Genomic DNA, 10,759 nt, shown 5'->3' with positions numbered 1-10,759 from the left:
GATCCACCCGTCTCGGCCTCCCAAAGTGCTGGGATTACAGGCTTGAGCCACCGCGCCCGGCCTCAAAATAATCTTTATACCAAAGTTATATATTTTGAGGTGCCATATTCTGATCCCCTTCACTGAGATGTTTTATACTTTCTTCTTTTTCTCTTCCTCCTTCTTTTTCCTTTTTGGACCAAGTGTTAAGTCAGGGAACATTATAAAAGTCCAAGTGGTAAGGTCTGTTTGTTTTCTGGTTCTATAATTAATTTTTCATTTTATTACATTATGATTAGAGAATGGTATCTCACGCCAGGCATGATGGCTCATGTCTGTAATCCCAGTACTTTGGGAGGCCAAGGCAAGAGGATCGCCTGAGCCCAGGAGTTTGAGACCAGCCTAGACAACATACCTAGTGAGACCATGTCTTTACTAAAAATAAAAAAATTAGCCAGGTGTGTATGCTGGCACACACCTGTAGTCTCAGCTACTCAAGAGGCTGAGGCAGGAGGATCACTTGAGCCCAGGACTTTGAGGTTGTAGTGAGCTGTCATCACCACTACACTCCAGCCTGGGTGAAAGAGTAAGACCCGAGAGAGAGAGCGAGCGAGAGAGAGAGAGAGAGAGAGAGAGAGAGAGAAAAGTGGGGGGGTGGGGGAGAGAGAGAGGTATATTTATTTCTTTTGCAATGTAATTACTTTTGGGATTTATTGACGTTTTTGTGACATAATTACTGTGCAGTCGATTAATTTTGAAAATGTTCCATAGATATGTAGCAATATAATTTTTTAGCCTTGAGATTATAAATTTGATATATAAAAAACAGCTCTGGCCAGGCATGGTGGCTCAAGCCTGTAATCCCAGCACTTTGGGAGGCCGAGGCGGGTGGATCACGAGGTCAAGAGATCGAGACCATCCTGGTCAACATGGTGAAACCCCGTCTCTACTAAAAATACAAAAAATCAGCTGGGCATGGTGGCGTGTGCCTGTAATCCCAGCTACTCCGGAGGCTGAGGCAGGAGAATTGCCTGAACTCAGGAGGCGGAGGTTGCGGTGAGCCGAGATCGTGCCATTGCACTCCAGCCTGGGTAATAAGAGCGAAACTGCGTCTCAAAAAAAAAAAAAAAAAACCAGCTCTATTGAAAAAAAGTATGTTATTTGGGTCTACCTTATGACCATGGCCTAAAAGAGGAAAATTAAACTCCCTAACTGGTGTGTTTCCCTTTTCCCTTGTATTTCCTCTAGGTTTTGTTTATTAATGTATATTATTTGTTACATAGATATTAATAAGAATAAAAATACTAATTTTGTGAATTTCCCAACCTTATTATTAAACAACTGTTGTCTCATTTAATTATTATTATTATTATTATTTTACCAGAATTCACCCGAGTCTAGCATTAAGATCATAATCTTTGCTAAACTTTTACACTTGACAGGATCTCACTCTGTCACCCCAGGCTGGAGTGCAGTGGTGTTAGCTTGGCTCACTGCAACCTCCACCTCCCAAATTCAAGCTATTTTCTTGCCTCAGCCTCCTGAGTAACTGGGATTACAGGCATGCACCACCATACCTGGCTAATTTTTGTATTTTTAGTAGGGATGGGGTTTTGCCATGTTGGCCAGGCTAGTCTCGAACTCCTGGCCTCAGCTGATCCGCCCACCTCAGCCTCCCAAAGTGCTGGTATTAGAGGTGTGAGCCACTGGGCCTGGCTGCAACCTTTCTTAATTATTTTATCATTAGGTTTTACCTTGTGATTTAATATGAGAATGTCTTTTAGCAAATGATTTTGACTTACTTGTTGATATGACAATTATGTGTTGGTCTGTTATCTTTGCTTTATTATTGTTTGTGTTTTTAGTGATAATTTGAAAGGTCTGTATTATTTTTGTTCTAACAGCTACGTTTATCACTTTGTTAAGAAATAATTTGCAGAAAACGATAAAGACATAACTCTCATGTAGATGCAAGAATAAACATGTGGTGAAGATTTAATTTTTCTCCTTAATTAGCAAGGGAACCAGGCAGGTATTATAATTGTTTCAAAGGAAAAAGTCAAAGGAACGCATGTTTAAATGGAATAAAGGAATTGAATTACAAATGGAGGCAAACTGGTTTTTCCACAAGGGAAAGAAATCAAAGGAAACTCTTCTAGATAATACAGTTTGTGTATCTATCAGTCACTTACAATTTACGAAGAGATGCAAAATAGCTCAAAGACAATGAACAGGACCCCGGGATCTGGGCAGCTGCCAGTGGATGCCTGGGCAAACTCTACTGATTATCTCCCACAGGAGGGACACTATAGGGAAGAAGAGAACTTTTCCTCTAACCCCTGAATGTTCTGTAATTGAGCCTATGAAATGAACTGACAGAGGACAGATTAACAAGAAAAAAGGAATACAAATTTATTATGTGGACAGGGTATCACATGAAAGAAAAGTGAGTACCTCCCAAACCCAGTGAGATCTAGAAGCTTATTTGCTTGTTCTCTCTCTTTTTTTTTTCTGTCACCAGGCTGGAGTGCAGTGGCGTGATCTCGGCTCACTGCAACCTCCGCCTCCCAAGTTTAAGCAATTCTCCTGCCTCAGCCTCCTCAGTAGCTGGGACTACAGGTGTGAGCCACCACACCCAGCTAATTTTTGTGTGTTTTTAGTAGAGACAGGGTTTTGATTTCACCATGTTGGCCAGGATGGTCTTGATCTCTTGACCATGTGATCCGCCCACCTTGGCCTTCCAAAATGCTTGAATTACAGGTGTGAGCCACCACACCTGCCCTTTTTTTGAGGAGGGACTATCTCTCTCTCTTTTTTTGAGACAGCATCTCGCTCTGTCGCCCAGGCTGGAGTATAATGGCACAATCTCAGCTCACTGCAATCTCCACCTCCCCGGTTCAAGAGACTCTCCTGCCTCGGCTTCCTGAGGAGCTGGGATTACAGGTGGCTACCACCATGCCTGGCTAAAGACGAGGTTTCACCATTTTGGCTAGGCTGGTATCAAACTCTTGACATCATGATCCGCCTGCCTTGACCTCCCAAAGTGCTGGGATTACAGGTGTGAGCCACCACACCCAGCTCAATCTCTTAGTTATTTTATTATTTTTGAGACAGAGTCTCACTCTGTAGCCCTAGCTGGAGTGCAGTGGTACAATCACAGCTTACTGAAGCCTTGATCTCCCAGGCTCAAGTAATCCTGCCACCTCAGCCTCCTGAATAGCTGGGACCACAGGCACACACCACCATACTTGGATAATTTAAAAAGTTTTTTGTAGTGATGGGGGTCTCACTGTGTTGCCAAGGCTGGTCTTGAACTTATAGGCTCAAGTGATCCTCCCACCTCAGCCTCCCAAAATGTTGGGATTACAGGCATGAACCATTGCACCTGGATTTAAGTTTATATACTCTCTTTATATGGGAGAGTGAGGGGTAATGTGGGCAACTTAGGGAAGAGTAAATGATTTTTATTTGAGGGGAAGAAGAATGGGTGACATCCTGTGACAAAGTTCATCTGGGCATGGTGTCAATTTAATTTCTTTTTTGAGGATATACCTTTAGACAGATGAGGGAACTTCAGAGAAAGTCCCTGTCTGTACTTCAGGGAAGAAAGACGGGTGAGAGGCAGGAGGGCAGGGGAAGGTCAGAGAGGCCTTCCTTCTTTAATTCAAAGCAGTCAGCATGCCAAAGCACCATATTTTGGAGTAAGATTTTCTGTTTTGTTTTTTGTCTTTTTTTTAGACAGAGTTTCACTCTTGTTGCCCAGGCTGGAGTGAAGTGGCACAATCTTGGCTGATTGCAACCTCTGCCTCCCAGGTTCAAGCGATTTTCCTGCCTCAGCCTCCTGAGTAGCTGGGATTACAGGCACCTGCCACCACACCCTGCTAATTTTGTATTTTTAGCACAGATGGGGTTTCACCATGTTAACCAGGCTGGTCTCGAACTCCTGACCTCATGTGATCTGCCCGCCTCGTCCTCCCAAAATGCTGGGATTACACGCATGAGCCACTGCGCCTGGCTGGATTTTCTGAGCCCCACTAACACTGTGCTATGCTTTGGATGGTTGGTAAAAAGTCAGCAGATAGGACTCTGCCCACAGGTCTTCCCTGTCTGAGGTGGTGGCCAGGACATGTGCACAGAAGCAGGCCTGTCCCTAACATTTATGGAGCCAATATGGCAGTATCAGTGTAAGCGTGCTATTTCATATTTAAATATTTGTTTTTAATTAAAAAATTTTTGTAACCTTCCCTCTTTTTCTACCTCTACATTTTTTTTGAGATAAAGTCTCATTCTATCACTGAGGCTGGAGTCCAGTTGCATAATCTTGGCTCATTGCAACCTCAACCTCCCTGGGCTTGAGCAATCCTCCCACTTTAGTGTCTCAAGTAGCTGGGACCACAGGCGTGTGCCACCATGCCTGGCTTTTTTTTTTTTTTTTCTGTATTTTGTAGAGATGGGTTTCACCATGTTGCCCAGGCAGGTCTCAAATTCCTGGGCTCAAGTGATCCACCTGCCTCTGCCTCCCAAAGTGCTGGGATTACAGGTGTGAGCCATCACACCTGATCTTATTTAAATATGTAAAAGGTATAACTCAAGCTAAGAAACTGCTGACTAAAATACTATCTATTTTCTCCCCTTCCTATATACAATTTCACAATGACTTGAGAAGGCCAAGTTTGAATGTAGAACTCTGATTCCTTGGAGTTCTGTTCTTGGAAGAGCAGCTTCTAAGATGACCCTCAGTGATCCCCACCTTTGACATTTACATCCTTGTGTAAACCCCTCCTCTTGATTGTGGGCAAAACCCATGAGCAGTTTCTAACCTACAGAATACAAGCAAAGGTAATGGGATGTTCCAACCATGATTAGGTTACACAAGACAGTGACTTCTCTCTTCCTAGCAGACACCCACCCTTCCTGGCTTCGATGAAGCAAGCTGCCTTGTTACCAGTAAATGAGGGCAGGTTCCAGCCAATAGCCAGCGGGAACTGAGGCCCTCAGTCTAACAACCCTCAAGGAACTGAAATGCGGCTAACAGCCACATGGATGTGGAAGCAGATCTTTCCCCAGTCAAGCCTTGAGATGAGACTGCGGCCCCAGTCAACACCTCCTGAGAGACTAAAACGGAGAGCCTGTCTAAGCCCTGCCCAGATTCCTAACCCACAGAAACTGTGAGATAATATATACTCAACAATTGGTAACTAATACAATGGCGCTGCTGGAAAAGTGGCCCCCAGTTAGTGGCCCAGCCATCTTCTCTTCCTACCTGCTCTTCATCCTGAGCCTGGAAGGTCCTTAAATCCATCTCTGTGGACACCCAGCTGGCGTGTCAGTTCTGCCCACCCCCACTCCACACTCCTGAACACAGGCCTAGAGGGTGCACACATTTGGTGAGTGCTTCCCATAAGCCCAGTGCTGCTTTGGAAGGGTGGCCCAGGGGATGACCCCTGCAAGCCCTGGGAATAGCTCAGGGACATTCGTGCAGGGAATTCTAGGGTACCTGGGCCTTCCACAGACTTTCCACCCCACTGGAAAGGGTGGAGCAAGGCCCACTAGAGCACAGGGCAGGCCAGGAACCCCTCATCCATGGACGCCAGTGCAGTACTCAAGGAGCATTGCTGAGGGCCAGGGGATGGGGCCCGACCCAGAGAGCGGCGCTGCAGCACACCTGAGAGGAGTCTTCACAGGCAGCTGTGGGTGGAGCAGGGCGGGAATGCGGGAGGACTGAAGCACCGGCAACGGATGGCCTCCAGCAAGACAGCCCTAGTCACTGGCTTCCAACATAGTTTCTTCAGAGTGGAGTGGAGCTGGGGCGATGGAGTCGTAGCGCATCTGTTCAAGCCCCACCTCTGCGTGCTGGTACCTGACTCTAGTCAAATTACCTGAACTCTGAGTCTCAATTTCCTTCTCTGTTAAATGAGGATAATAGAACCTATCCCATAGGCTTGTGGAGAGGATTTGTGCACGTAAAATGCCTGATAAGTGTTGATGAATATTGGCTGTTATTAAGGAAACTGAGGCGCAAAGCAGATGAAGGGTGATCTTTCTGTTCCCCGGTGCTGCTTGCCTTACCTAATATGTCAGAGGGAGATGTGACGAGGGGAGCATTCAGTTCTAGGATACACATGGTCTCTACAAGCATTTATGGAAACTTTCAGAGTGTGATCCTAACTCCTGCCATCCTTCCTCAGACTCCCAAGAGCCGGGATGATACAGTGGGAGGTGCAGCCTGAGTGTGCAGTGCGGGCCTCCACAGTGCCTGTCCAGGAGGACTGAGTTCACTGGGTGAGCACCTCAGTCCCTGGTCCCTGTTGCCTCATTTGTGAAGCGAAAGGGTTACCAGTGTGACTCCAAGCATAGACCACAGATGGCAGCCTCGTCTGGTAGTGCACCTGAAGGAAGTTAGACATGCAAATCTCAGCCATCCCCGCACCCACCTCCAGGTCCCCTCACGCAGACCTACTAAGTCAGAATCTCTAGAACAGGGATCTGAGAGTTTGTGTTTTTCTTTTCTCTCCTTTTTTTTTTTTTTTTTTGAGACAGAGTCTGTCTCCCAGGCTGGAGTGCAGTGGTGTGATCCTGGCTCACTGCAACCTTCACCTCCCAGGTTTAAGTAATTCTCCTGCCTCTGCCTCCTGAGTGGCTGGGACTATAGGCACCCGCCATCACGCCTGGTTAATTTTTGTATTCTTAGTAGAGATGAGGGTTTCACCATGTTGGCCAGGCTGGTCTTGAACTCCCGACCTTAAGTGATCCGTCCACCTCAGGCTCCCAAAGTGCTGTGATTACAGGCGTGAGCCACTGCTCCTGGCAGAGTTTGCATTTCTGACATGCTCTCAGGGTACGTTTTTTGCTTGCTGAAGTGGAGAACCTCTGGCTTCTGACAGTGGACTGTCAGAGGTCTTCACAGTCTTGAGTCCACAGATGCCGTGAGGTGCCAATGCAGGGGACTCACGGTTGGGCTTCCAGGGTCCCCACCCTGGGTCAGTGCGGGCCTCAACCAGAGCAGCTCCCCTGGGCTTGTAAGAACATGAATGTTCCCCTTCTCACTCATTAGAGTTTAGAAACTGCTGGCCTGGGGTTAGGGCCACTTTTGTAATTTGTGGGGTGCAGTGCAAAATGAAAATGCAGGGCCCCTTATTCAAAAAACAGGAGAAAAGTTCTTTCCTTTTTTCTGTGGTCTCCCATGTCACAGTGGTTTTTAATTTGCTGTTTAATGTCATGCACCCTTCAGGAATGGGGATACAGGCAAGGTGAATACAGAACCTCACCAGCTTTGGGACCTTCTCGAGGTCCTACAGTTTATGGAGAAACCTCTGAGCTCCTGTGGGAGCAGAAGTGACTGCAGCAGAGAGAAAGCTGTGCAGCTGGCAGCAAGCAGGTACTTAGGGTAATCAACGATCTGAAAATTCCCTCTTGCTTCAGTTGCAGCCTGCACCTGAACTGTGGTCAGTGCAGCAGTACATTTCTGCATAATCTCTCTTGACAACGAAGAGGGGGGCAAACCCACAGTACTAACCCAATTACAGCAAAAGAGAGATCTGGCTGCTCCCTGTTGACAAGGTGAACACAAGGGCATCCCCGTTCAGGGACGTGGTGCTTTAAGACCAGTGGGCTGCGGGCACAGGAAGTACTTTCTTGCTCCAGCATCTTGAGATATTTTTGCTTTGTGACAGTGGCTGTCACTCCTGAGCTGTGTCAATTAGACACAATCTGCTTGACTCTCTGCACCCCCAGAGCTGGTTCTGAGATACTTCAGCCCAGGAAGAGATGTGCAATGTAAGAGCCCTCATCCAGGATCCGAAAAGTTGGGGGTCTCTGGTCCCTATTTTGCTGCGTGGCCTTGAGTAGAGCATTCAGTCTCCTTGGGCCTCAGCATTCTCTTCTGTAACATAATAAGATGTTAAAGTAGATTACCCCCAGCTCCTCTCCTCTCTTATTAACATTCCTTGCAGGTAAAGATTTAAGAGAATTTTCAGTCTATACTGTTAGTTTTACAGGCAGAGCTGTAAGAACATAGGGCAATGGGTATATACACCAAAACCAGGGTTGTGGGTACATTGCAGAAGGCTAAAGTGTCCCATTAAAGAGTTTAGCATGGCAGGGCACGGTGGCTCACTCCTGTAATCCCAGCACTTTGGGAGGCCAAGGCGGGCGAATCACCTGAGGTCGGGAGTTCAAGACCAGCCTGACCAACATGGAAAAACCCCCGTCTCTACTAAAAATACAAAAAATTAGCCAGGTGTGGTGGCATATGCCTGTAATCCCGGTTACTTGGGAGGCTGAGGCAGGAGAATCGCTTGAACCCAGGAGGCGGAGGTTGCAGTCAGCCGAGATTGTCCAGCCTGGGTAACAAGAGCAAGACTCTGTTTCAAAAAAAAAAAAGAATTTAGCACTTCTTTATAGGCAATAGGGAGCTATTGAAGGGATCTAAAAAGGGAAAGGAATATGCTCAGAGCTGAGCCTTAGAAAGATGAAGTGGGAAGTGACGTTTCAGAATAATTGAGGATGGAAGAGAAGCCAGCTAAGTACTGACCACACGTGTACACACCTTTTGCGCTTCCTAGACAGTAGCAGGCTGCCTCCCTAAGGAGCTGTCCTAATTCACAGTCCCACTAGCAAGCTAAGACAGTCCTTGTTTCCTCATAATCTCACTGTCACTTGGCATTGTCAGACGTCTACACTTTTGCCAATCATATGGTTATGAACTGGCATGTCATTGCACTAATTTCAACTTGCATTTCCTTGGTTGGTAGTGCAGTTGAATGTCTTTTTGTGTATATATAGGATAGTTATGTTTCCTCGTCTGTGAGTTTCTTGTTTTGTCTTCTGTTTTTTTTGTTTTTTGTTTTTTCTTTTTTTAAATTTTGTAGAGGCTTTCACTATATTACCCAGGCTGGTTTCAAACTCCTGAACTCATGTGATCCTCCTGCCTTGGCCTCCTGAAGTGCTGGGATCACAAGAGTGAGCCCCTCCACCCAGCCCATTTTTCTTTATATATTTTTAAACGTTTTCTTTTTTCCCATTACAAATTCTGATACTCAACTTTTGTCAGTTATTTGCAGTATAAATGTACTTTCCTAGTTTGTCTTTGCCCTTGGGTTATTAAGGTGGCTTTAGAAAAATAGTTGCAGATAACTGTAACTTTTTTTTTTTAAAAGGTAATCAGTTATTTAATTAGATTATTAGGACATTTAAAATACCAATTTGTGAGGATAAATTCCATTTGTTAGGGCAAACACAGATCGCAGGTAGCCCTGGAGCTGAGGAATAGCTTTGATTTTTGGTAAAATTTGTGAGTCCACAGCTTTCTGATCAATCTTGCGCTGCTCTGTAATCTTGTATTTCTCTTTTTCTGTGTCGAAGATCTCACCTTCCTGGTGTCTGGCTTTCGCAGCTTCTTCTTCTTGAAGTAAGCATCAGTAAGATGTTTTGGGATTTTTACATTGCTGATGTCAATTTTGGTTGAGGTGGCAATGACAAATTTCTGGTGCGTTCTTCACAGAGGAACTCGATTGAGGACCAGAGGTCCAGTCACAAGTAACAAGCCACTAGCCAGCTGCTTCAGGAAAACCACCTCTTGCCCCTGTGGCGTCCAGTGAGGATGATCAGAATGGTCCCGGGGGTAATGCTGGCTCGCAGTTTTCTCACGTGCTGACTAAAGGGTTTTTTGCTGTGGCTCAACAGCTTTCGAGGCACCTCTTCAGTAGGATCATACCTAGGCGTTTTGCGAAGTTTAACCACCCGGGTACCGCCGTTTTTGTCACCACCAACTGGTTTTGTAACAGTTGCAAGAAGCTTCTCCTTTTTCTTTTCAACCTTGGATTTAGCCGCTGAGTACTTCCTCTTGTGCATGGCTGTTCTGGAATACACGGCAGATCGGGAACACCTGCCAATTCCTCTGGCAAGGATTGCGGCTGCCATGGGGCTTCCCCTTCTTGGGCTTTTTAGCCTTGAGGTTACCCTTTTTCACTTTGCCACCAGCATCAGCCTTCTTGGCTTCAGGTTTCTTCTCTTTAGTATCCGACTTTTCAACTTTTTCACCTGCCATCTTGCAAGATGGGAAAGAGCAACATTGTTTGATTTTTCTTAATTTATTTTATGTTTTTGAGATGAGATCTCTCTCTGTCGCACAGGTTAGAGTGCAGTGGCACAATCATGGCTCACTGTAGCCTCAATCTCCCAGGCTCAAGCATTTCTCCCATCTCAGCCTCTGGAGGAGTTGGGCCCACAGGTATATGCCACTATGCCCAGCTAATTTATTATTATTATTATTAATTTATTTTATTTTATTTTTTTGAGACCGTCTCATTCAGTTGCCAGGCTGGAGTGCAGTGGCACTCTAGTGCACTGATTTCGGCTCACTGCAAACTCCGCCTCCTGGATTGAAGTGATTCTTGTGCCTCAGCCTCCCGGGTGGCTGGGATTATGGGCACGCACCAACATACCCAGCTAATTTTTGTATTTTTAGTTGAGATGGGGTTTTACCATGTTGGCCAGGATGGTCTCGATCTCTTGACCTTGTGATCCACCTGCCTTGGACTCCCAAACTGCTGGGATTACAGGCGTGAGCCACCTCGCCCAGGCTAATTTATTATTATTATTATTATTTATAGAGACTAAGTCTTGCTATGTTGCCCAGGCTTGTCTTGAACTACTGGGCTCAAGCGATCCTTGTGCCTCAGCCTCTCAAAGTACTGGTATTACATCAACATTTTTACTTACGGTTTGTTCTTTGGTGTCTTTTTAGGAATTCTCTACACTTAAATCATAAACCTATTCT

General features: G+C 45.8%; 1 pseudogene; it reads right to left on the bottom strand.

The window, feature by feature from the left end:
- Window positions 1–9,158: 9,158 nt before the first annotated feature.
- On the bottom strand, window positions 9,159–10,027 carry LOC120360142 (large ribosomal subunit protein eL6 pseudogene; annotated as a pseudogene).
- Between the last annotated feature and the right edge of the window lie 732 nt (window positions 10,028–10,759).

The sequence above is a fragment of the Saimiri boliviensis genome, chromosome 1, assembly GCF_048565385.1.
Source record: "Saimiri boliviensis isolate mSaiBol1 chromosome 1, mSaiBol1.pri, whole genome shotgun sequence".
Lineage (NCBI taxonomy): Eukaryota > Metazoa > Chordata > Mammalia > Primates > Cebidae > Saimiri > Saimiri boliviensis.
The sequence above is the reverse complement of the archived record's forward strand: the minus strand, read 5'-3'. Positions and strand labels throughout refer to the sequence as shown.